At 43.8% G+C, this 24,526-nt stretch overlaps 1 long non-coding RNA gene across 2 annotated transcripts in view; it reads left to right on the forward strand.

The window, feature by feature from the left end:
• LOC135291508 (uncharacterized) overlaps nt 1–23,980 on the forward strand; it is a 28,289-nt gene extending 4,309 nt beyond the window's left edge. Inside the window, exons 3-5 of one of the 2 annotated variants that reach the window (XR_010354320.1) lie at nt 5,834–5,891; nt 22,091–22,310; nt 23,754–23,980. This is a non-coding gene — a long non-coding RNA (uncharacterized LOC135291508). Of the gene's footprint in view, nt 1–109; nt 1,420–5,833; nt 5,892–22,090; nt 22,311–23,753 lie in introns of those variants that run through there. The other variant, XR_010354319.1, reaches the window with a different exon arrangement.
• The last annotated feature ends 546 nt before the right edge of the window (nt 23,981–24,526 follow it).

Here is a 24,526-nt window from a genome sequence, read left to right on the forward strand (position 1 = left end):
TTAGTTAAATACTAAAAAGGGCTGTGCTGCTTTTATTTAATTTGGCCGTGGACCGAAGGACACTCTTGAAACCCCCTCTTTTGCAGCAACACTATTTCTTTTTCTGCAGGAGCCAGCACTGCAAAGCAATTGGAGGACGGCGTAAAAGAGGCCATATGTGCAGGCAATCACAGAGGATAAGGGGGAACACCTGTTTTTCCATCAATTACAGCCTGCGAGCTCGCGGGGCATATTTATTCTGGGGGCATTACATTTGCCTGGGTAATAGCGCATGACACATTTCCAGCTTTACAGCAGACGAGCCCTGGGAAGGAGCTATTCGTGTCTGTACAAATGAAACACAAACATGCCCTCCCGGCCATACACGTGGTTAAAACAGCGGCCCTAATGACACCGGGAGCCACCCGGGGCCAGCAGGAAGCAGCTTGTGGCCACCGGGGTGGCTCTGTTTGCTCTGCTGGCTGAAGCCAACCCGAGCAAAAAGCCCTGGGAAAATGCATAGGTGGGGTTGTAGGAGAGGTGTATGCCCTGGGGGAAATGGTAATAATCTCTCTATTTGGTAAGGACAAAGTCCAACTCAAGCGTTTTCCTGATGGCAATTGAAAAAAATTGTTATTGGGGTTTAAATATATATATGTATATATATATATATATATATATATATATATGTATATATATATATATAAAATTTTTTTTTTAAAGCTTGATAAAAGAAGTGAGCAAAAAAAGGAAACATTTTAAGGAATTATTATATCACCTGTATCTGCCAAGCCGACGTTTTAATTTAAATTTAAATTTAAATTTCTTCATACTCGTGTTACACTCGCAATAATATTTTATTCATGGTAATGGTTTTATTGTCCTTGCTTGCGAGCTCTCCAATAAATCCCTATAGAAGGATGAATAAATTCATAAATCTGCTGTTGATTTATTTTAATAAGAGCATAATTAATATTTAGCCTTGTTGAGAACGTTTCTGAGAATTCAAAATTACTGTTTTAGTTACATGTTTATTTTTTTAAGGGGGTGGTTTTGTATGAGTATTTTTAGAAGACTAAGTACATTGATTAATTATTTTAAATGGCTCTTATGCTGTGTTCTTCCTCGTCATGTTCCATTTCAAGTAGGATGAAACAGAAGAGACCGGAAAGAACAAAGAGCATGAATACATGAGAGAAGAGAAAAAATATATGGAAAAACAGATTAAACCCCATTCAGAGCTATATAAAAAGCTGCGTTTAAAAAATATCTTATCATTTTCTCTCTCTTTCCCTTTTTTTTTTTTTTTAAGTAATGAGTGGGTAACAAAAAATGACAATAAATGATTATTTTAGGTTAAAATTTCAAGAAAGCTTTCTTGTTGAGGAAAGGGTTGTCTTGCTGAAGAAAACTGGGAGAAACTAAGTGTTCCTTACCAAAGCCAATATCGGGTCTATAATATACACAGATAAGAGAAAAGAATCACAGAACAGATCAGGTTGACCAACATGGGAAAAGACCCTTAAGTCCAGCCCAGCACTGCCAAGCCCAACACTCAGCTACATCCCTAAACTTGCTCAAAATTGATCTCATTTCTTCATAGAGCATAAAATTCCCTTCCTCATCATTTCACTGCTTAAAGGTCTTAACCTTGGCTTGTATAATCCCAATGAGGAGTAAGTCTTGCCATCCTTATACTGAAATTAAAACATCCCCATGTTGGTTTGGCCAGTGCAGCATCTGGCTGCAGAAAAGCCAGGCCTGTGCCTGAGTTTTGCTGCTCCTTGGGGGAGTATCTCAAATGTCTGTGCTGCACAACCTGCCCTGCTGGGTGACACTTGGCCACGCATCATGATTTTGGGTGATTTTTGATGCTTTTGGGTGCTTTCAAGGGCTGCCTGTTTACCTCTATCTAACAACTCATGTGCTGCTTTCTATCAAATTATGACAATCTGGCTTCAAAGGTGCAAGAGTCTGGGCTACTGAGGTACCAGTGACAGCTGCAAAATATTTTTTTTTTACATTCTTTGAGTCCAGGTTCAGCTGATATAAAACAATGGTATTTAAAAGTAAATCACTCAGTCCTTTCCAAAGCTGATAAACACACAAAACCAGTCCTCCTGTTTGTGTGCCATGCATGTGGTTGGAAGCATTTTTACCAGTGCTGTGGCAGCCAAAGCAAACACAGTTTTTAAGGGTAGGGTATGCATTTTAGCAAATGCCTTAAAGAATGATACAGAATTCAGAGGTTTTCCACAACACATTGTCATGCACCCCCTCCATCTAATTTTGTCCCATAGAAAGTTCATCCAGGACCTCCAGGTTCCCTGGGTCTCCACTCTCTCCTCATCAAAGACTTTTCCCGGACCCAGAAAGGAATTCCAAGTATGATTCCCGTATATCCTGCACACACTCATCCCATTAAAAATGCCTGGATCTTGCTGTGCTGGGCCCTCCATCTGTTCTGCTGCCAAATCCTTTCCCCAGGGGATTTCCTAGGGGGGTTTTCAAAAACCTTCTGCACCACAGGGAATACAAGCCCAAAATTACAAAAAAAACCTACCCTACATAAAAAGAGTATTAAGTGATAATGGTACAAATCTTCACATGTGTGGTGGGAGGGCCAGGACTGCCTGCCAGGCCTCCACCCTGCTGCTTTCTCCCTCATCCTTCTCCAAAGGGTGTTGGGAAAGAAACAAGCAGCAGCAGCAGCTCATGGGTTGAGATAAGGACAGGGAGATCACTACTTGCCAATTACTGTCGCAGGCTAAGCAGATACGACTTGGGGAAATTAATTTCATTTAACTAATTCAATTTAATTGACAATAATTTATTGCCGCTTGAAAATAAGGGTAGGGTGGTGAGAAGCAAAGATAAGAAGGAAAACCTGTGCTTCCCACCTCACGGGCTGAAATGCATGATCCTGTGATTAAGTGTCCTGTGCCACAGCAAACGGAGCTGCCCTGGCCCGGCTGATCTCAGGGAGAATTCTAAAACCAAGAGGTTTTAGAATTCTGAGAAGTCTCCTCACCACTCTCTTGGGAATTGGCCATGTCTTTCCAAGCATTCAGCCCCATTAGAGGGGCATGGCTGAGGAAGGGGCCCATGCCATCAATAAGTACAGAAGAAGGGAACCCTCCTGAGCCTGCCCCTGCAATTTTTGCTTGTGGCCCTTCTGGGTGGAGGTGGCTTCACCATCTCACTTTGTCTTGCCCTCCTCCTGGGCAGTAGGAAGAGCAGGAGGATGGCACTTGGGTCTGCTTTTCCCCTCCAGTTAGGAAGAGGAAGGATCTGGTCAGTGATTTCAGATAAAGACAAGCAATTAGGAGAGTTAGTGGACAAAACTCACAGAGGAAACACCCAGAAGAGTGTAATAATTGTGGGGAATGTTTTATTGTTGCAGTGTTGTGAGGGGCCCAAGCACTGGGGTTTTATCATCTTTGTAAACTGGCCACTTTTTTTGGTGTTGTGATGGCAATACTTTTGTTCTGGTGTGGGGAATATTTTGGTGTGAGGAATATTTTGGTGTGGGGAGAGGTGCCAGTGCAGGGGCTCATTCTCAGTCAGGAGCTCATGGAGAGGACCCACGCTGGCATGGGCTCACCTGAGGGGCTGCAGCCCAGGGAAAGGGCTTGTGCTGGAGCAGAAAGGAAGTGTGAGGAGAAAGGAGTGTCAGATGTTATAAAAGCTCGGGGAAAGAAGGAGGAAGATGGGATGTTAGTGATTATGGCATTTGTCTTTGCAAGTGGCCATTAACCAAGCTGAGGCTCTTCTTCTCAGGAAGCAGCTGGACATCTGCCTGCCAGTGGGATTACTGAATGAATCCTTTATTTTGCTCTGCTTACATGGGCAGCTTTTGTGTTGCTTAATAAACTCCATTATCTCATCCCACGACTCTCTTTGCCTCCCTTTGAACATTTTCCTCCCCATCCCCCAGCAGAAGGGAAGGAGTGAAAGGCAGGGAGTTGCTTGGATGCTGGCTGGGGTCAGCCCACTGCAACGTGTCATCTATAAATTATCACAAAGGTAATGTTCCTGTTGAGATTCAGGGTTTATAACATTTGCAATGAAAGGCAGGGGAGCCAGAAAGAGACACGAGACCTTTCCCTCAGCTCTCTGTCTCAGCATCCTGTGCTGCCACATGAAAGGGCTGAAATCCCCCACAAGCAAAGCAGAACCAGGAGCTGTCCAAGAAGCAGTGAACAGTGCTGGTGGGGTACAAAAGGAGGTGCTGCATGCTTTAAGCAGGTGGGAAAACTACCCCTAGACACATGCATTGGGCATTTCTGAATTTACTGTGTAACCTGAACCCACCCCTTTGGGTTTGGATTTTTTTTTTTTTTTAATGTTACATTCCACACAGTATCTGCCAGTTATTTGAAGAAATGTCTTCTTTGTCACCTACAGAAGTAGCAGCTTCACATGACACTGGATGTTTTAATCTCATCCTGTATTTGAGGAAAGCCACAAACGAAGAATTGTGTATGTCTTAAAGAGCATTCCCCAACTCATCTTTTTTATGCCAAACAATCACAGAAATGTATTCCTCCTGTATGGAAAAGACATGCTGGGATTTCCCCAGCAGCCACTGTTGGGTCCACTGTCATCCTTTCCTCTAGGAAAAGACAATTCAGGCAGAGCACAGAGCCACAGGACTGGGGAGGACCTTGCAGGACAAACAAGGCTGACCACGTCAGCAAAGAAAATTCATCTCCCAACAAGCTAAAATTAATTCCAGTGACAGCTGAAAACATTAAGTATCTTCCAAGATGATGGTGTCTAGCCACAGGCAAAAATGTCCTTTCTGGGGAATACAGTCGCTCGAGTATCATCAGAAAAGAGATGCAAAAGGTTAGGGAAATCAAAGCACATGCATTTGAAACTCCAGTCATCTCACACAAATGTTTCAGTAGTCCTGCAAAAGCCACCAGACTGGGTGCAGAACAAAAGGTATCCTACCATAATACTGCTGGGGAGCTGAATGGAACTACATAAATAGAAATACTTGGGGTTTCTTGGAATTTTACAGAACGTTTAACAAGCCCTATTCTCTGAAATAAGGTATTATGGACAGCCTGCTTTTATCTAAGCTGCTTTCCATCAAACCATTTCCTTTGTCTTCAGTTGCCCCTGATGTGTTTGAACAGATGTCACATAAAGATGTACTTAGTCACATTAAAATCAAAGCCTTTGTTTAGATGCAAGCAAGCACTCCCAGTTAGATCCCCGTAGATCAGATACTTCAGGTTTGTATTTTATTGTTCAAATCTACCAAGGTAAAACAGCTCCATCCAAGATTAATACCAGCAATATTTCCAGAAAAGGTTATCCTGAATCATATTGTTGGCTGTTTTTGTGTTTTTATATAACCCACATGAGATCCTGTTGCTAAGCAGAAAGCAAAATCAATATAGAAGGCAAGCCATACCAGCTCCTCTTTGAATTGCTGTAGACATTTCACTTTCTTGCAACTGCTTCTCTTTTAATGGTTTTCTCCCATAAAAATCTGGCTTGACTTTGTGACTAGTATTTTATGGTTCACCATATCCTAGAATATATCACATAAAACATTGTGCTATTTAGCTTAAATATACCACTTTGATGAGGCTGCCAAGACAACCTTCATTATTAAATGACCTTCCCAACTAAGGAGTGAAATGGGATAAATTTTAATTAGAGACTCCTGCAGCTACTCTGCCAGTATCTCTATGTCTCTTTCTCCTCCATCCAAATAACAGCAACTTTTGATGAAGTTATATATTGCAGAAAATTCCTTATTTTCAGTAACAAGAACTACTTAAAATCTTGCTCTCCATATCAAGTAAATAAAAAGTTTATTTTATTTTTCTTACAGGATACAGTCATTGAACAATCAATCTCCTGTGTCACAGCTGCCAGGAAGGGTCATGCAGGTGAGTGGAGCTCTTCCTTTGTAACTCATCCTTTCTCCTTCTCACGGGTCTGACAGAAGTCTTGGTCCTGTTCAAGATGTTGTAGCTATAGAGGATATATGTATGTTACAGTCCCAGTAAATTTTAGCCACGTTTCCTTTACAACCATAGAATCATTTGGATTGGAAAATCCCTCTAAGATCATCAACCTCAGCCCAGTGCTGCAAAGCCCACCACAGAACCTTTCCCTTTTAATCCTCCCAGGAATGGTGATCCCACCACTGCCCTGGGAAGCCTGTTCCAGCACTTGACAACCCCTTTGTTGAAGAAATTTCCAAATTAATTTCAAATTAAACCCTTCCTGGCACAATCTGAGGCCATTTCCTCTTGTCCTATTGCTTCCAGATATTTATCCTCTGTGGGTTCTGAACTAAGATTATTGTTTTGGTGCACTGTGTAGTGCTGGCTTTTGATGTGTTGCTGGTTGTGAAACTCACCTTGTCTATGTGTTCAGTACTGCAATCACCTTCATACTTCATGAGTCATTTTCCTACTCCTTGATCCTTGCCTGAGGAAATAGGCATTGGCAAAGCCTTTGGGAAAATGAGATGAGCCCTCAGACTGTGGAGGCTACTCCTGCCAGCTGTGAGGGAAAGGTGTCCTGAGCTCTGGTTGTGCTGAACTGCTCTTGAACTGTGTCATCAGTCTCTGCAATGCGCAGATCCTCTGCCCCAGTGTCCAAAATTTGCCTCCAGGCCTCATTTTCTGTCACTCCACTGGACTGGCAGGAAAGCAGGACCTCCCTCTGACAATTTGGCTGCTGCCTGGGCACAGTTCCATAGCAGGAACCCAAAGCATTCCCCCCCCAGTGCTCGGAAACTCTGTTGGGAGGGTGTGCCCACCTGCTCATGGCCATGCACCAGGGCACTCTGGCAGCACTGTCTGTGCCTCGTGGCCCTTCATGGCTCATCTCTACCCACCCAGTGCTGCCTTCACTGTGCTCTGAGCTGTGGGCAGGTCTGAAATGACCTGCCCAAATCAGTACCAGCACAGCCACTCCACAGCCCAGCACTCTCGGGATCTCCTCTGGTCAAGGTGATCCCAACGTGTGTTAAAAAGTCTCTTTTCCCCAACCCAGCTGTCCAAGAAGGAGTCAGAAGTCTTCAGCTGTCGTTCCCAAGTCTGTTTATTATTTCTTATCTAAAACATTCTCTTTCTGGCTTGCAGAGGTCTGTTCTGTACGTCAGTCTGAGGCACACTGTCCTCCCCCAGGGCTGGTGTTGTCTTTTATACTATAAACTACGTATTCAATATTTACAGTTATGTCCCAATACCTATCACCTGTGTTAGACAGTGACTTTCTACTCTAAACCAATCCCAAAGTGCCACCATCACCAAGAAGATGGAGGCTAGGAAGAAGAAGGGAGAAGAACAGGACAATGCCCAAATTCCTCCATCTTGTGCCCCTAGACCCCCATAGTCAAATTCTTCAAAATTCCACCTTTCACCCTGTGACAACTACTTTTATGCTACTTAAACTTTTGTGACTTGTAATTCTTCATGTAAAGTTGGTAATTTGCTCCCATGGGTTGAGATTGAATTCCCAAGTGTCTTTGGCTTCCTGCCAGGGTCTCCAAGCCCCTGACAGGATTTTGAGCCGTCCAGGGCATCCAGAGGGATGTCCTGGGTTCTGACAAGCACGGGCAACAGCAAGACCAGAATGGTCAGTGACACCCCAACACCTGGGCTGGTGCCTGAGTGGCCACACACTCATCCTCAGCCACAGGAAGGAGGAGACTGGACAGAGAAATGTTGCTGGCTGCCTGGTGTGTGTGCCCAGACTCTGAGCTATGCTCATGATACCACACGTGCACTTCAACGTGCTGTGAAGCTCTGGACAAACCCAGTCAAACAAACAGCCTCAGTTCACCCTCTCCCTTCAGACAGCAGGATTGACAGCCATGCAGCTAAATCTCTTTTCTGCTGCAAAAGTCAACTGCTTTACTTCTTTAAGCTGGAAATTCCTCTCAGCACTTCTGAGAAAAAAACCCAAACCCAACAACCAAACCAAAAATATTCCATCCTGAATACCCAGAACAGAAATAAATGTCTCGTGATTGAGCAGATATAGCACAGCTTTTGCCAGATTAAAAGGATGATTAATTCATACACTTTATACTTACAAGTTATTTTGGAAAGAGCATGAGCAATATATGCCTGGAAATTCCCAATTAGATTCAAGAGCATGTTGGGGTGAGCAAGCCCACGCCCACAGAAGCAGATGTTTGTTTGCACTATCAGAGTGTCATGTATCACCTACACAAGTGATTTCAGAGATGAGAGGGGTGCTCAAATGGCTCTGCAGTATTCCAAGTGACCGCGGCAGTGATTTGAACACTGCACTTCTCAGAATAAACAGTTCCTGAAGAAAATTTCAGAACAAAATACCAATGAGAGAGAGAGAAAGAGAGAAAGAGAGAGAAGAAAATTCTAACCCTGTTTCCTGAGTGGAAGTTTTTGTGCTGATATTTTTCTTGGAGCTACAAAAAAAAAAAAAAAAGGTTTCGAGGGAGCGTAGGGGAAAATGCAGAAAAAAAAAAAATGTTGAACAGGGTGTCAGCCACCTGATAGTTTTCTAATTAATTTGTGGGCTTTAGTAGGTTGGAGATGGTCTCTGATGCAATTCTCTGACCTTGCTGTCATCCTGGCATCTAGCTCCCCTTCTGGATTTTGGGACACTTGTGTGTCTGCTTCTCTGTCCATGTGTTACTCCTTCCCTTCCCTTCCCTTCCCTTCCCTTCCCTTCCCTTCCCTTCCCTTCCCTTCCCTTCCCTTCCCTTCCCTTCCCTTCCCTTCCCTTCCCTTCCCTTCCCTTCCCTTCCCTTCCCTTCCCTTCCCTTCCCTTCCCTTCCCTTCCCTTCCCTTCCCTTCCCTTCCCTTCCCTTCCCTTCCCTTCCCTTCCCTTCCCTTCCCTTCCCTTCCCTTCCCTTCCCTTCCCTTCCCTTCCCTTCCCTTCCCTTCCCTCCTTACACAGATGACATTTAAGAGGTGTTGTGTCAGCATCTTGTTGTTTTTTCAGGTTTCTTCCTCAAACAAAACCCATCCTGGTTGCCAGAGCAATGGATGTCCCAGGGCAGGCAGCCTCGTGCCTGTTTGTCTGTTCCGTGCTCATCAGGTGCTCGTGTGCCTCACCCTGGTGTCCATCTCTCTGGGTGCCTCCCTGGCTGCAGATCCAGGGCAGTGATGGTCCTTGGAAAGGTGGGAGAGGCTCTCAGTCCTCCTTTCTGCCTCCTCTTCTGGCTTTTGCAAGCAATGGAAGGGGACTAAGCACAAACACAGAGCTGCAGAGCAGAATTTTCTCACTGGTGCAAGGTAACAAAACTCCCAAATCTATTCATGCACAAGGTTTCACCAGCATTTCTAGGACCAGTGTGCCAGCTCTTAGTTTGGAAGGAAATCCAGAAATCATAGATCTGTTTCAACTGAATAAACAATGACATATGTTCTGGTTTTACAAATGCTAAGAATATCTTAAGGAGAAATCCCAATGTTTTTTTTAATACGTTCTCTGACAGTGTCCCATAATTCCTTTTGGGGAGAGTGGCAAGTAAAGAGATAAAACACCAAGACAGCATGATTAATCAACTTATTCTTTACAAGGATCAGATTTATTTCTTTTTTGTTCAGAGGGAAACTGGAGGAACAGAGCAATATATGCCCTGACTTTTTGGGGACCATGCAGCCAGACAGATAAAGCCTCAACACTCAGGGAACAGGCCTGTGCTTTATCCAGATGCTGAGTTAACTTAAAAAAACTGTTTCATTCTTCATATCCATTGGAAGCCAGTTTTCAAGCATTGAAGTTGCTTAGTTAGCTCCTAATTTTTCTACTGGAGCAAGCTGGTTGTGCCCCCCTGAAGGGAGGAGAAGGTGGATGTTTACTGACAAGCAACAATCACCACTGTGCAGAGCTTTGAAATCCCAGGCTCTACTCAGCACTTTGCTGATACCATCAAGAGTCAACAGACATCCACCAAACAGCAGCAATATATTCAATATTGGTTAAAAAAAAAGTCCCAGCAAACAGCAAACATTAGTAGCTACTGAAATCTAATTTCTAGGATTTCCTTCAAAATGTATTTCCTTCCTCTTCAAACTATACTGAGGGCAGAGATAAAATAATGCAGATATGTCAAGTCCCATCTCTGATCATCATTTTGGTTAAAATGTGGCCTTGGATTGGAATTCCCCCTCCAAAATCATAAAGCCATGGAATGAAAGAAGCATTGAAACATTAAATCACAGAATCACAGAACCATAAAATCACAGAATCATGGAATGGTTTGGGTTGGAAGGGACCTCAAAGACCATCCAGTTGCACTCTGCCTGCCACTGCCAGGGACATCTTCCCCTAAACCAGGTTGGTCAAAGCCCTGTCCAGCCTGGATAGGGAAATTGCAGAATTTCCAGAGATGGGGTATGCACAGCTCCTCTGGAAACCTGTGCCTCACCACCACCACCACAGTGAAGAATTTCTTAAAATGTTTTTTTCTCTCAAACCAATTTTTATCTAAAACCAGGAAAATCCATTGCTGTTTTCCCTTGTGTGGCTCAAGGGGCTGCCCACATATGTGGGTCCATGCCCTGAGAGGAGCACAGAGACCCTTGGAACACAGCAGCAAGGGTGCCAGCAGGTTTTTTGGGAATGTGTGGCCCCTCACCTGCCAGTGGTAACCCCATGCAGCCGCCAGGTCTGCTGCTGGATGCAGCAAAGTGCCAGGGCAGCACAGGGACAGAGGTCTCTGCTCAAGGCATTTGGGTCATTGTGAACCCATTTTTTATCTGCTGCACTCCTGTGACATAAAGAAGTGCTTGATCCTGGCCTTTTCTTTTTTCAAGGATCCGTTGTCCCGTCAGGGAAATGCTGGTTCTGCCCTGTTTTCCTCTTCCCTTTGATCTGAAATAAATGAGACTCAAGACTATCTCTGGCTCCTTTTCTGCTGTGCTAATAAGGTGGCTGCAGCACAAGGCACAAGCAGGCAGGAAGGATAACAAAATAAAAAAGTGGGAAAAAAAATTGCATGAGAAAAAGCAGAAGCCCTAAAGGCAAGATTTTCATGTCAAAACACTTGTTGGCTGCTTGTTTGGAGTGCTTGGATTTAAACAATGTACGAAAGGCAGTGGCCTGAATCCTCCCACTTGGAGCCTTGGGGAGACCAAGGGAAGTGCCACAGCTGCTGCTGCTCTATGCCACTGAGCAGGCCACAAGATGCTCTTGTTTCAATTTATTTTTAGATATGGAAACCTCTGCTTCTCTCTGATACTCAGCATTGATGCACCGGGAGGGCTGTCAGAAGAAATTCAGTTTCTGTGCTCCCTTTTGCTGTGACCTTATCGTCTACAGCTCTGAGCTCTGCTCAACATTTCCAGAAAAACCTTATTCTCCAGACTGCCTTGATGGGGTTTTTTTTAAGCACTGACGCCACTCGTAAAATTTCAGAAAAATAAGATAATTAGTGCTGCTTGTAAGTAACTTTTAGGGAAAAATCAGCTGCTCTGCATTCAGCATATGCTCGAGCAGTGTTCTTCAAATGCTTGAAATTTTATCTCCAGCTTCCTGAGGATGAACAGGTCACATCTAAACTGTGCCACAACTGAAGTGGCACCAGAAAATTATAGATATCAGAAACCTTCAGACTGTGTTAAATATGGAAGACTAAAATCAGCACTGAAGAAAATAGAGAAGGTGAAGTGAGATTTGTGATAAGAGCATTGTGGTAGTGCAGGATACCTTCTGTCACTACTTTTGGGAGGTGTGCTTACCAGGAATTTTGGTGTCAGCTCTGATCTCAGCTGTCATTTGATGCTGCTAAGCAGTTTGCAGTTGTCCTCCTAGCCCTGTTTCTAGGGATAAGCAGCACTTCTCAGCCCTTCTGGTTTCAGAGCTTATTGATGGCTTTTTGAGGGAAAAGCTGTGGATGAAGGAAAAAGGAAGGAATAAGCCAGTGGTGGTCACTGTCCATAGGACATGGGGTCACTGCCAACATCTCCACTGCCTCATGGGCACCACTGACCTGACCATTAGCTTTCCCTGCTGGATTCATAAATATTAACTCATTCTTCTCAAACATTGCAGTAGCCCCATGCTCCTCCATGCCTGCTTGAAAATTATAGAAGTAATTAAAAATAATGTCCCCAACATGAAGGAAAGAGCAAAATAACCAAGCTAAGCAAGCTGTCAGATTAATAACAATAATTTATTTTTCAACGAGCCCTGATTCCTTTGAAATCAGTCACTAGCTTGAAGGAAGAGATTTCTTTCTGTCTGCTGAGTCTCCTGCCTAATTGCTGCAGCTAACCCATTTCAGGCAGGCTACCCTTCCTCTGCTTGCTCCCCCTGAGAGAAGCAACAGCTTGTTCTTATGAAGGAGCATTTCTCTTGATCTCTGTAGTGCCTCTCATCCTAATTGCAGCTATCTCATTTAAAACGTCTCCTTATCTTACCAATTAGAAATCAGCCCCAGGGTTTGATTCCTGTCCTCTCAGCTCCCCAGCAGGGAGCTGGAGGCTTGCAATCAAGCTTGAGCCTTGTTCCCTGTCTCCCGAGCTGACAGGCTGGTTCAGAGGGACTGATGAAGGCAGGAGATATTATTTGTGTAAGGTCCCTATCAGCAAGCCCGAGACACAACCTGCAGATACCCACCTGCCAGCACTACAGCTGACAGGCTGTGCCATAATAGCTGCTCACTGTTACAGTGCTCTCTAAAAAAAAAAAAAAAAAAAAAAAAAAAAAAAAAAAAAAAAAAGGCAAGAATAAAAAAAGGAAAAAGAAAATAAAGAAAATAGGAGGGAAGCTTCCTGCATACTAAACACCCTCCACTTGTCGGTGTGGATGCACAGACTTGTTTCCAGTTGTTCCCCAGGGACAGTGAGCAGAAGTGTTGCCAGGTGTGGTCGTGGGAGCAGAGCCTTTCTGAAGTCACTGATGATGGTTAGCAGTGCTGGGCATGGGGGATAGAGACTGGGCACTGCCTTCCAGGGGCTGATAAAAGCTTGGATGTCCTACCTCCAAGGGCTGGGAGGACAGGACATGTTTCCTCCAGCCTTCTTCAAGAGACTACCCTTCCATCTCAGTCCAGACTTGCCTTTTTTCTTCCTCCCATATTTCCCCTTGGAGTCTGACTCAACAGGCCAGTTGTGCCACTGCAAGTCGGGATAATTTATTTTTCTAAAAGAAAAAAAGAAAAAAACAACCCAGATCTATTTATTTGAATCCTACAGTTTCAAATACACATACACAAGAGCAGGATTTACATATAACCCCCTCTGTCTGCCAAGAAAGAGAAAAAAAAAAAGCCCCCAACACTAAAAATCAATCTTTTTCACTGATGGGAGAACAGTGCTTAGTATTCAGGGCACTGCATCTGAATACATTGAGTAAATTATATGTGCCAAACTATTCACGCTTCGCCTGACTACAAGATTTACTCACACAACCAGCCACAGAAACGACATAATAAGAAACCTTCAGTGTATTTCCAGAATACAGATATCCTGGCTGGGGAGCCAGCCTGACAAGGTGGCTTGTGCTCCAGGAGAGGAGGGATCCCCTTCTGCTGTAGGTACTCATTCAGGGAATCCAAAATCTGGCATCCCAGGCAGGTCTGGTGTTTCGTGCCTCCATGACCCGGGCAACCCTTCTTTCTCTGCATGGAGAAATATTGTTTTGTCTTTTATCCCACCTGGGGTTCTTTCCTGCTCAAACAGGCTTAAGATGATTAAGCTGGATGTGTCAGTACGTCTGAGGGCTTGTACCATTTCCCACTGAGCTGGTGGAGGGAAGCTCTGCCAGTTGGATGAGTGTACAGCCTGCCATGGGGGCACTTCAGAGCCACACTCAGGGAAATAAAACACACCATGCAGCAGCAACTGAAGGGAGGTAAGAAAGAACAGTGGTTTTAAGTAGCTTCTACAAAAAAAAAAACAACCTTACATGGAGGGTTTGGTTGCATTTCTGGTCCTAGCTCACACTCTGAGGAGTTTTTCCCAGCTCACAGCCGAGTGGGAGCACTGCTGGATGTGCTGTCTCTGGTAAGTGTCCAACACAAGCCACCCCAAAGAGAGACTGAGGCTTGCTTTGAAGTGTCAAGTCTCTTTAAACTGAAATCAAACTGAGTGAGGGACAGGATCTCCATCCTCTGGTTGTGGGAAATGATAACCTGAAGCAGACTTTACACACAGAGAGAGAGAGAGGATGCACCAGAAATTCCACGGGGACGGCAGATGTTTTCAAAACCCGTGTTGCACATGCTCTATTAAACCACATTTTCCCTTCTGCAACATTACTCCTGTAGTGCAACTTTGGAGAAAACCTGGATGTGAAGACAAACTGAGCTAGACTGAAGCAGGCTGGCCAGCAAAGGCCCCAGCCTCTGTCTGCCATTTGAGCTTGCTGCATCCTGCCACTTACGCAGCATGTTCCAGGGTGCTCCAGAGGAGCCCAGCATCACCAGGTGGCTGGGAAATTATCCCAATGAGACCAAAGGAGCCAGGAGACAGGCTATTCAGTGTTTTCTGGTTCAGAGGGAGGGTCCAGAGACAGCTGGTCACAGCCAAACTGGGTGAAACACCACGTCTTGGCTGCAAAGGAAGGACTTAAGAGGAAAGCATTGGGTGTGTGGTGTGCCTCACGGTGCCCATCATCTCACCACTTGGAATATAGGCACAAAGAACTGTGAGAAAGGGCTGGTGAAGCTTGGAAATGGGGATAAATAGTCCTGGAGAGCAGAGAGCAGAGCAGGGTTTGTGTCACAGCAAGTCTGGTGGTGGCTGAGAGAGCTGGGGTTGTTCAGCCTGGAAAAGAAAAGGCTCTGAGGAGATCTTAGAGTCCCCTGCAGTGCCTAAAGTAGCTCCAGGGGAGCTGGAGGGGGACTTTGAACAAGGTCCTGGAGTGAAAGGACAAGGAACAATGGCTTTAAACTGACATAAGATGGGGTTAGGTTAGATACTGGGAAAAAAAATCCTGATTTTGGGAGTGATGAAACACTGGAACAGATTTTCCAGAGAAGCTGTGGCTACCCTGTCCCTGGAAGTGCTCAAAGCCAGGCTGGATGAGGCTTTGGAGCAAACTGGTCTAGTGGAAGGTGTCCTTGCCCTTGGCAGGGGTGGGACTGGATGTTTTTTATTGTCCCTTCCAACCCAAACCATACTGTGATGACATGATTCTTTAACTTGCACCTTTGTTTTGCCTCAGGCAAGTGAAGCTGCAGAACATTAGGTCCAGCTTCTGATGATGGCTGAGAAGGGTAAGAATCTTATTTCTATACATACAGTCTGCATAGGCTACACACCACAATTTTTGTATTTATTGAAGCATGATTTTCTTGAGATGTGCCACCCTGCAGGGGAGCAAAGACTAAAGCTGAGATCATTAATCCTTAATACTAAGTAGATGCAGCTTGTTAGTTTGCATTTCACCATGTAATTATCTCTGCCATGAAGCATTCTCAGAAATGCTGGGCTGCTATTCCTCTGCACATCCAACCTGAAAAGACTGCGGAAAATGGGGCAGAGGCCAATGACGTGATGCTGGGAGCATTGCTCACTCATTTGTGGGGCAAAAGCTCAGCCATAGACATTTTATTCAGAAGCCTCCTTCACGTCTGTGTCGGTGAGAACACACTGACAGCAGCTCTGAAATTAACTGCAGATTGGAGCAATTAATCTGAATTTAAACACGATGCGTTCAAGGATTTCATAGGCAATTAATGATCCTAAATATAATCTTCCCAAATGAAGTCCCAGCAAATTCCTCTGGGATCCTCAGCCACAACCTCCCATTGCTCGGCCCGGGTCTGCAGCACCCAGGTTTAACTCTGTTGATCTTCTTGCACAGACTTATTTGCTCGTGGATTCCTCACACCCACCCCGGGAGCTCTCCTGAAGCACATGACAACAAGATACACGGGGCGACCCTCCCCCCTTTCATCTTCTTAATTGCTCTGTTCAAAGCAGTCATTCAGCTGAGAGTTAAGACGCTTTGTGCAGGATTTTTTTATTAAAATCTGAGTCTTGAAAGACGGTGACAGTTCCGCCCTGGAGGATGGATCCCCCACTGAACAGAAACAACGCAGGCAACTTGCCCTGTCTGCTTGTGGAAGCGTGAAGACGGGTTCACACTTGCTGGGAAGTGACAGTGACTCGGCTGGGAGGGTGAACAGCCCTTGTGCCATCCTCTGGTAAACCAACCAAAACTGTCTCCAGCCACGAGGGTTTTGCTAAACCACCACAGGGCTCTGCAGGAGATCAGTGAACATGTTTGGGAAAATAAGGCTCTGCTCATCGCTGGCCAGGAATGGTGGATGGAGCTGTGCTGGGCACTAGTGGCCACAGCAGGACAGGGGGTTGAATGAGGCAGCAATCACTGGTGGGTGCAGGGGTGGCAGGTTGGGGAAGGGATCCCGCATGGGGATCCATGCTGTTATGCTGTTATAATACCCTGGATAATGTTAGGATCCTAATTCTGAAACAGCGTTAGGATCTGATCATTAAAAGATGCCTCTGTTGGAATTAAGGTGAGAACTAGACCATAGTTGAAGCCAAGAGTATGGATTTTATGTAGCAGTAAATGTGAGGAAGAGAAAGGGACAGAGGGAGAGAGAAAGAAAAGAGAGAGAGAGAGACAGATTAAGTAGATGGTCACCACCACACAGATTTCTATGGTGTCCTGCTGGCTCCTCTTCCTCTGCTCAGTGGAGGGGGGTGGTCCCTGAGTGTTCTTCTGGAGGTGCCACTTTTATGCAAACCAAGTTCAAGGTACCCACGAGCCACACAAGCTGTTCCCACAGCTTGGGATGGAATATGTGTAAAAATAATTGCTTCCTTCCCCACAGTCTGCCATGGTGGGAATTTTTTGTCTGGATGAGTTACCCAGATCTGCCTCACCAAGCCTGGCATCTTCCTCTTGTTCCCTCCCTGCTTTTTCCACAGGTTGCTCCAAGTGAAATCTTGTCCGGCGTGCTAATTCCAAGTCTTTAACCTCCACATAGATCTGACATGAATTTCTTCTTGCTTTCATCTGTGCCTGTTGTGGCAGCTCATCTTGCAGGAACATCCTCCTCTGACAGGGCTTTGTAACAAATTGATGGCATTCTTTATGCCCTGGCAGGTGCAGAAAGGGATCCAAACCTGGGAGAACCTGTCAGATTGCAGGTGACTGCGGAGCCACTGCTTTGCTTCCCAGCTGCTCCTTTCACTCTCCTGCAAGACACAAATCTCCTGATGCACATGGTCTGTGCCTTGCCTTGTCCAGACAGCGAGTTACCACAGAAAACACAATGCAGTTTTCGTTCTCCATATCCACCAGAAGTCAGTTTTCAAGAAGCTTAGTTATTTGAAATATCTTACTTAGCATGTTCTTAATTTTTCCACTGGAGCAGGTTTTGTCCCCTGAAGAGAGGAGAAGGTGGCTGTTTACTGTCAAGCAATAATCACCACTGTGCAGAGCTTTGAAATTTCAGGCTCTACAGAATGCTTGGCTGTTACCAAGATGTGTCAAGTCCCAACTCTGCCTGTGGTCATGCTGGCATCATTTTGCTTTAAAAGTGACCTTAGATTTTAATCCATCCTCCAAAATCACAGAATCATAGAATGGTTTGGGTTGGAAGGGACCTTAAAGATCAGTTGCACTCTGCCTGCCACTGCCAGGGACATCTTCCCCTAGATCAGGTTGGTCAAAGCCCTGTCCAGCCTGGATAGGGAAATTGCAGAATTTCCAGAGATGGGGTATGCACAGCTCCCCTGGAAACCTGTGCCAGAGCCTCACCACTCACTTTGTAGAAAACTTCCTGCTTTTCTCCAGTCTGAATCCTCGGGGTTTTCATCCCAGGCTGTGTTAGAAGTGCAGTTAGGACAGCAGAGCTTCACTGATGGCCCCACCTCGCACCCATCCCTCCCTTAGCACACCCTGCTCCCGGAGAGGATGCACAGAGCTGCCATCAACCAACGGGAAACTTCTTTTTGCAAAATCCCTGCCACAATGAAAACATCAGGGAAGGAAATCTGGTGCTGCCTGACTCAGGGATGATGTGTCAGGTGTGCAGGTCCACCCCTGCCAGCCCCTCTCACCCAGGCTGCTGCGTGACGTCCCCGCGAGCCCGCGTGTCACCATCGTGACAAAATCTCCTTCCTCAGAAATTTAATTAGCGCACTGAAAGAGCTGACCTTTCCCAAGATTTTATTTTTCCCACTGAGCTAAAAATATCCCTCTGAATATGTCAATAGTATCCTTCATGTGCAAAGCACTCTGATAGCCTGCTTTAAAGGGGAGAGGAATTTTAAAATAATGGTTTTGTAGAGAATGAGGGGGGGGAAAAAGCTTTTAAATACTCTTTGAAATGGGCAGAATTATCTGGAATCAAAATTATTATGATTATCCTACATTAAAAAAAAAAACAGAATCAAAACAAAGCAAACACTCCCCCCCTCCCCCCCAAAAAAAATCGAACAAACAAACAAAAACCAAAAATCCCCCAGAAAACAGCAGACCATCTTTATCATGGTGCATTTTGCAGCAGGACTAGTAATCAATATTGCAAGGCGTTTTATGGATGAACTTTATTGCTTAATCCATCACTCAAAGGTAAAGGGGCAGGGAAAATTAAACTGATTTTCCAAAGCCCATCCTGCAGGCTGTCCATCTTGCAAGTTCTGTCCACCAGGACAGAAATCTCTTTCTTCATCACTTATTAATGTTGCATTTTTCTTCACTGAAAGAGCACCAACTGATGCTGTTCAGTGTGCTAAGTGCCTATATATATACACTTATATGTATAAAATTAAACTTAGATTGTTTTAGAGCATAGGCTACTTACATGCAATTTGCTGGTAATCACACTGCCTCATGACCAGTAATAATTTCCTGTTGGAAATCTTAGTCTTCAAAGCTGTCAAGATAGGCGAAATATACTGTATTTCCAGATCTATTATATTTATTTACATAGTAAAACGCAACTATCCTCTTCAGTTGTCCCCTTTCTGTTATTTTACTGTGAAAGAAAGTAGCAGCTGGGTGCTGCTCTTCTGCCCCCACAGCAGGTAGTGGGAAGTTCAGGACCCTCTTCTGCCCCCACAGCAGGTAGTGGGAAGTTCATCCTGAGCTCACAAAGCTCAAATCTTCATCGCCTTGACACTAAGTAAACACCTCTCCTACAAAGTAAACACACATTTCAAATGGGGAAAAAGCTTTTTCTTATGTATTTATGGGAGTATTATTTATATTAGGCAGTCTAGTCTTAAGACACAAAACCTGGCTCAGAAAAGTTACCAAATTTTACAGGTGAAATAAGCCCAGATTCCCTCCTGTACCTCATTTTTGAGATTTCTTACATAGTATGCTTCTTTCCAAGAACAGATAGGATAATAAGGCAGATCCACACTTTCAGGATTATAACTTTGGTGGTGTGAAAAGATAATGAGCGTCAAAAGCCTGTGCCATGCCTGTGTAAGTTATAGGAGTGACTCAAACCAGCTTCACCTTGGCATCATAGAACTGGCACAACAGCGTTCTCATTTGCAGGCAGATATTTGTGATGCCTTTTTTAGCTCTTTTGGCATTGCTCAGGGGATAAAACAGCAGTATCTTGAATTTATGTCTTATTTTACTGCTTGTTTTTGCAGAAATTTGGAAGCCTGAACGGCTGTGAGATAGAGAAAGAGGCAGTGCTCTTTATTCAGGGGTGATAAAGGCAATTTCTATCTCTTGGACAGCAGCAAGGCCACAGGCAGCAGGGAGGGCAGGGATGTCACCAGGATCCTTTTGGGGATGCTTTCCCTTATCAGCTCCAGGCCATGCAGGACCAAAGGCATCACTCAACCCCCACCTTCTCCTTGAGGTTTGAGCTTCTCTGAGCCAAAGAGGAGTTTTGCAGACAGGCTGCAATGTGCCTGCCTGCCTGCCTGGCCCTGCTCTCAGCACTCATCCACTGTCCTGACACAGCCTTTCAGATTTTAGTGATCTGCCCCCAAAGTTGCCACCCTCTTGGCTGGTAAAACAGCTCAGGCAATTTAGGTTGCTGTTGTTGTTGTTGTTGTTGTTGTTGTTGTTGTTGTTGTGGCCTCTCTGCCCCCTGAAATGCTACAAATATTTGTATTTTCAATGCACCCTGAAAAGGACAAGTTTCTTCTGATTTTGGTGGCCATTCCAAGGTTACACAGCAGCCCAAAGCAAAGTCATGCAGCAGCAGTACCCAGTGAGTTTTGGTGATATTGCAGCATAACTGAATCAGGAATCAGGAATTAAAATCATAACTGAATACTGAATCAGGATTTTAGCAGACATAAAACAAATGAAGGGCTGATTTGAACATGGAGGATTAATCCACCCTGAAGGATTTTCACTCGTCTTTATGCAGCGCCTGAGATGGTACAGTAGCATGAAGGTGCTCTATTTGTGCTAATGCCAGGTTCAGGAAACACTAGATACATGCATTAGCTGTAGAATCACAGTTTTTGATCTGTTTTGTAGGGAATAATAGGGAAGAACCTGCTTTCAGTCACATTCTTCTTGGTTGACTAATAACCTTCTTGGTGGCTGAGTGAGGCTGTAAAAGAAAATGCCTGCTCCTTCCACGTGAAGGTAGGAGCATCTCCATGTTCAATCCCCCCTTCACCCTGAGCAGCACTTGGCAAATCCCCAGGAGCTGGGTTAAACTCTGCAGCACTGACCTCTTGGTGCAGGAAAAATGATAGCAGGACCAACAAAAGCCAGGAACAACAGGGGGTTTTTTTCATGAAATTGTGGATGCTCATTTAGTGTGCAGCTCCACGCAATCAAGACACTGTTAATTTAAAATTAAAATGGGAACTGATGCAGAATTTACCCTTCAGTGGTTTCCCTGAGGATTGATAGCATCCTGCAGGCTTGAAAGATCTGCAAAAGCAATTCATAACAATAACTGTCACGCATCAGACATCACTTTCAGGGGTGGTGCTGCAACTCAAAATGTAGCCCAGTCAAACAAAAATAGAAATATATGGTTACTCTAGCAATGTACACCAGACCATTTATCTCCTGGGCTGTTGCTCAAACTTCTGCTTGAAGACAGAATTTAACACCAGGGTATGCAAAGAAAAGGAAAACCTTCATATGCAAGGAGACTAAGTGTCAAGTAATGAGGATACACCAAAGAGGCTGACATAATTATGAGTAGTCATTTTTCAAACATCCTTATTAGAGGATATTTGAATATCTAAAATAGCCATTTTTGAATAAAATCTCTATTGATTTATGGGGTGGAAACTTTCACAAACTCTGGGGAAAAAAAAAGGTAGCTAAAATAATCTCGAAGTCATCTTCAAGAACATTTAAACACATCACAAGAGGCAGCATTGAGGAGACAAAGCCTGCTCTGGTGGCTGATGTCCTGCAACAGCCACTGACCAGCTGCCATTTGCAGAGAGACCATGTTTGGTCTTTTTGTTGTGCTGTTTTTGTTTTGTTGTTTAGGGTTTTTTTGGTTTTGTTTTGGGGTTTTTTTGTTTTTTTGGTCGATTGCGGTATTTTTTGTTTGTTTTTTTAAAAGGGTTCCTACTGACTTTAAAAGGAATAGTAAATAAATTTCCCATGCAGTGTCATAGACAGCTCAGCCATCTCTGTATGTGGCTTGGGTGAATGAGTGTAACCTTCTCACCCAGAGGATGGGATGGAAAACCTCAAGCATATTTCACTTCAGGAAAATATCTTTTCACCAGTTTTTCCTGCAGGATCTTCATAGCTGTCACTGCACCTGCTCTTGTTTAACCAGCTAAACTCAGAAGGTGGGGCTAATACTTGGTACTGTCTCAGAGCCATCCTGAAATTAACCATTTATGGTAAATTTGCTGTAGGCCACCAAATCAGTGAAGACAAATTCCAGACAAATGTGAGCATATACACAAGTCAATTAAATTGTACCAGAAGGGCTCAGGAATGGCTCTACTTTGGATCAAGTGTTCAATGATAAATCAATTATTTTAGTGTGTGATCATACTGTTTTCTTCCTATTTCCATCCATGATATCATGGGTAAAGCTCTTGAAAGATTAAAGCAATTTCTCCTATTGTTTTTACAATTAATTTACTGCTACCATTTCTTTTTGTTATTATGGAGTAGACCGGTTGTGCTTGTTTCTTCAAACATACCCTTGCTGATGGTGTAAGAAATACTTTTTTTCATTCCACAGAATTTTTTTACATCTTTGGATGATTTTATCAGCACTGAGAACCCTCTCCCACTGTGACGCCAGAGCTCCTTTGTCCTCATCTCTTATTAAGAAACAATGAGTCACTTTCTGACTCTTCCCTGGCACTTGTGCCTGCAGAATAATAAGAATTAAATATTTATGAAGAGTTCTGCATAGTCACAAAGTTACGATGAAGATCAAACACATTGAAAGAAGTGTGGTAAGTGCCCTCTGATGCTGTTGTTGTGTAATATCAGGTAGTCTTAAGGTAAAAGTGTTATTTATAAAAAAACAAAGTGCTTTAGCTCCCCATGTCCAAGAAAATGGTCAGTAATTCAATCAGATGTTCACTGCATTCCCTGCTTTCCCAAAAACTTGAAAATACAAACATATGTTCTCTTACATGATATGTAATAAAGACTGGTTTTCCTATAAAACATTTATTAATAGCCAGTAAGTTAAAATATTGGAGGTTATGTTTGATTTTACTCCAAAAAATCTGTCTGTGAGTGCTAGTCTCCCAAGAAGGTTGATGATACTTTCACTAAGATGTTTTTGCAACAAATCCCTTTGGACCAGGACTGTACACATTCCGGTTTATGATATTTTGTTTCCTTTTTACCCTCTCCTCTGTTTTTGGTTTGGTTTGTGGGGGTTTTTTTGTTTGTTTTTGGTTTTTTTTTGTTGTTGTTGTTGTTGCTGTTTGGTTTTTTTGGGTTTTTTTTGTTTGTTTGTTTGTTTGGGGGTTTGTGTTTTTGTTTTTGTTTTTTGGTACAAGGAGGATTCTGCTTTATAGGCTTTATTTTCTAAAGAGTTGAAAAATGTCCGGACCAGGTGAAAACTGGATTTTCTTCTGCCATTTTACTTTACTATCATTTGCTCTTGGGTTCCTGGATCTTTTAAGAAATCCTTTACCTACCTGATGCATTAAACTGGCTTTCCCTGCCAGTATGGATACTAAATGCACCCTGTACTTCATTTTCAAGATTATTTGTGTGCAATGGCTTTTTCCGTGCCTAACCATCCTTTCTTAATTTTAACACAAACTACAGAGACTTGTACTTTGTATGAGGTGTGAACCCATCCAAGACCTTCTGAGAGCACAATTAAGGGTTTTCTATCAACTATTTTGCAACTATTCTATCAACTATTCCCTCCCTCCTTCCTTAAGAAAAAAAGAACAAAAAATAAAAGCCTGAGGTCATTCCATTTTTCTATTTCTGTTACTGTGCACTCCAGAGAAAAATGAAGACTTAAAGTCATGTTATACTTGAACAATGAACATTTTTGCTATATGCAGACTTCAAGTTAAGATGTTTTAGAGCAGTTCCCATTTTTCTGTGCAGTTTAATATAACCTTGGTACAAGATTATGTTAGAGTAAATCTAAATACCTTCATTTTGCTGTTGGACACAAATTCAGTTACACCCAACAAGCATAACGTTGATCCATAAGCAGGAAATAAAATGAGAAAACTGATCTCATTAGGGACCCCCAATAATTGACAAAGGATTGACTCTCTTGCCCTAATCACTTTTATCAACACAATCAGGTGTCTTCCCAAAGCAGAATGCAAATGTCACATTAAATTTATTTAGGAGGGGCATGTAGAGAATTAAACTTCCTTTAACTACCCTCACACTATGAATCTTTACCTCCACAGATGTACAATTGGAGTCATGAAAGGCCACCGTCAATGCTTTATGATCATGGTTACTCTTTGGGAGCTTTGGGAGATCATCTAAAAGTCTCTGCCACATGGCCCACCAGGAAGGTTGTCTTCACTGTTAAAAGCAATAAATGGGTTGATGCCACCCTGTCCAACCAAGAACCACTTTTATAAGAAAGCTATTTTATCTAATTAAAGGCTGTGTTTACCCTCAGAATAAATGGATCAGTTTCTCCTTTCCCATGATGTAAACATAAGGACAACAGAGACATGGCTGGGGCTCCTCCCTGGACATTGATTTTCTGGCTGTTGATGGGTTTCAAATCTTGTGCATGTGTAAAGAAGGGCAACAGGGCTGTAGAAGGGTTTGGAGTGCAAGTCTGGTGAGGATTGTCTGAGGGAGATGAGCTTCCTTAGCCTGAAGAAAATGAGGCTCAGTGGGGATCCTACCACCCTCCAAAAAATATCATAGCAAGAGGGAAGCTGGCCTCTTCTCACAGGTAGGTGAGCAACAGGATGAGGAAATGGCCTCAAGTGGCTCCAGAGTTGGTTTAGACTGGAAATTAGGAAAAAATTCTGCACCAAAAGGGTTGTCAGGTGTTGGCTCAGGGAAGTGGGGCAGTCACCACCCCAGGAGAGAATTTAAAAGATGTGTAGAAGTGGCACTTGAGGACATGGCTTAGTGGTGGCCTTGGTAGTGCTGGGGCTGGACTTGATGATCTTAAAGCTCTTTCCCACCTGAATGACACGGTGCCTCTGTAATTTAC

This window comes from Passer domesticus, chromosome Z (assembly GCF_036417665.1).
Source record: "Passer domesticus isolate bPasDom1 chromosome Z, bPasDom1.hap1, whole genome shotgun sequence".
In the NCBI taxonomy this organism is placed as follows: Eukaryota; Metazoa; Chordata; class Aves; order Passeriformes; family Passeridae; genus Passer; species Passer domesticus.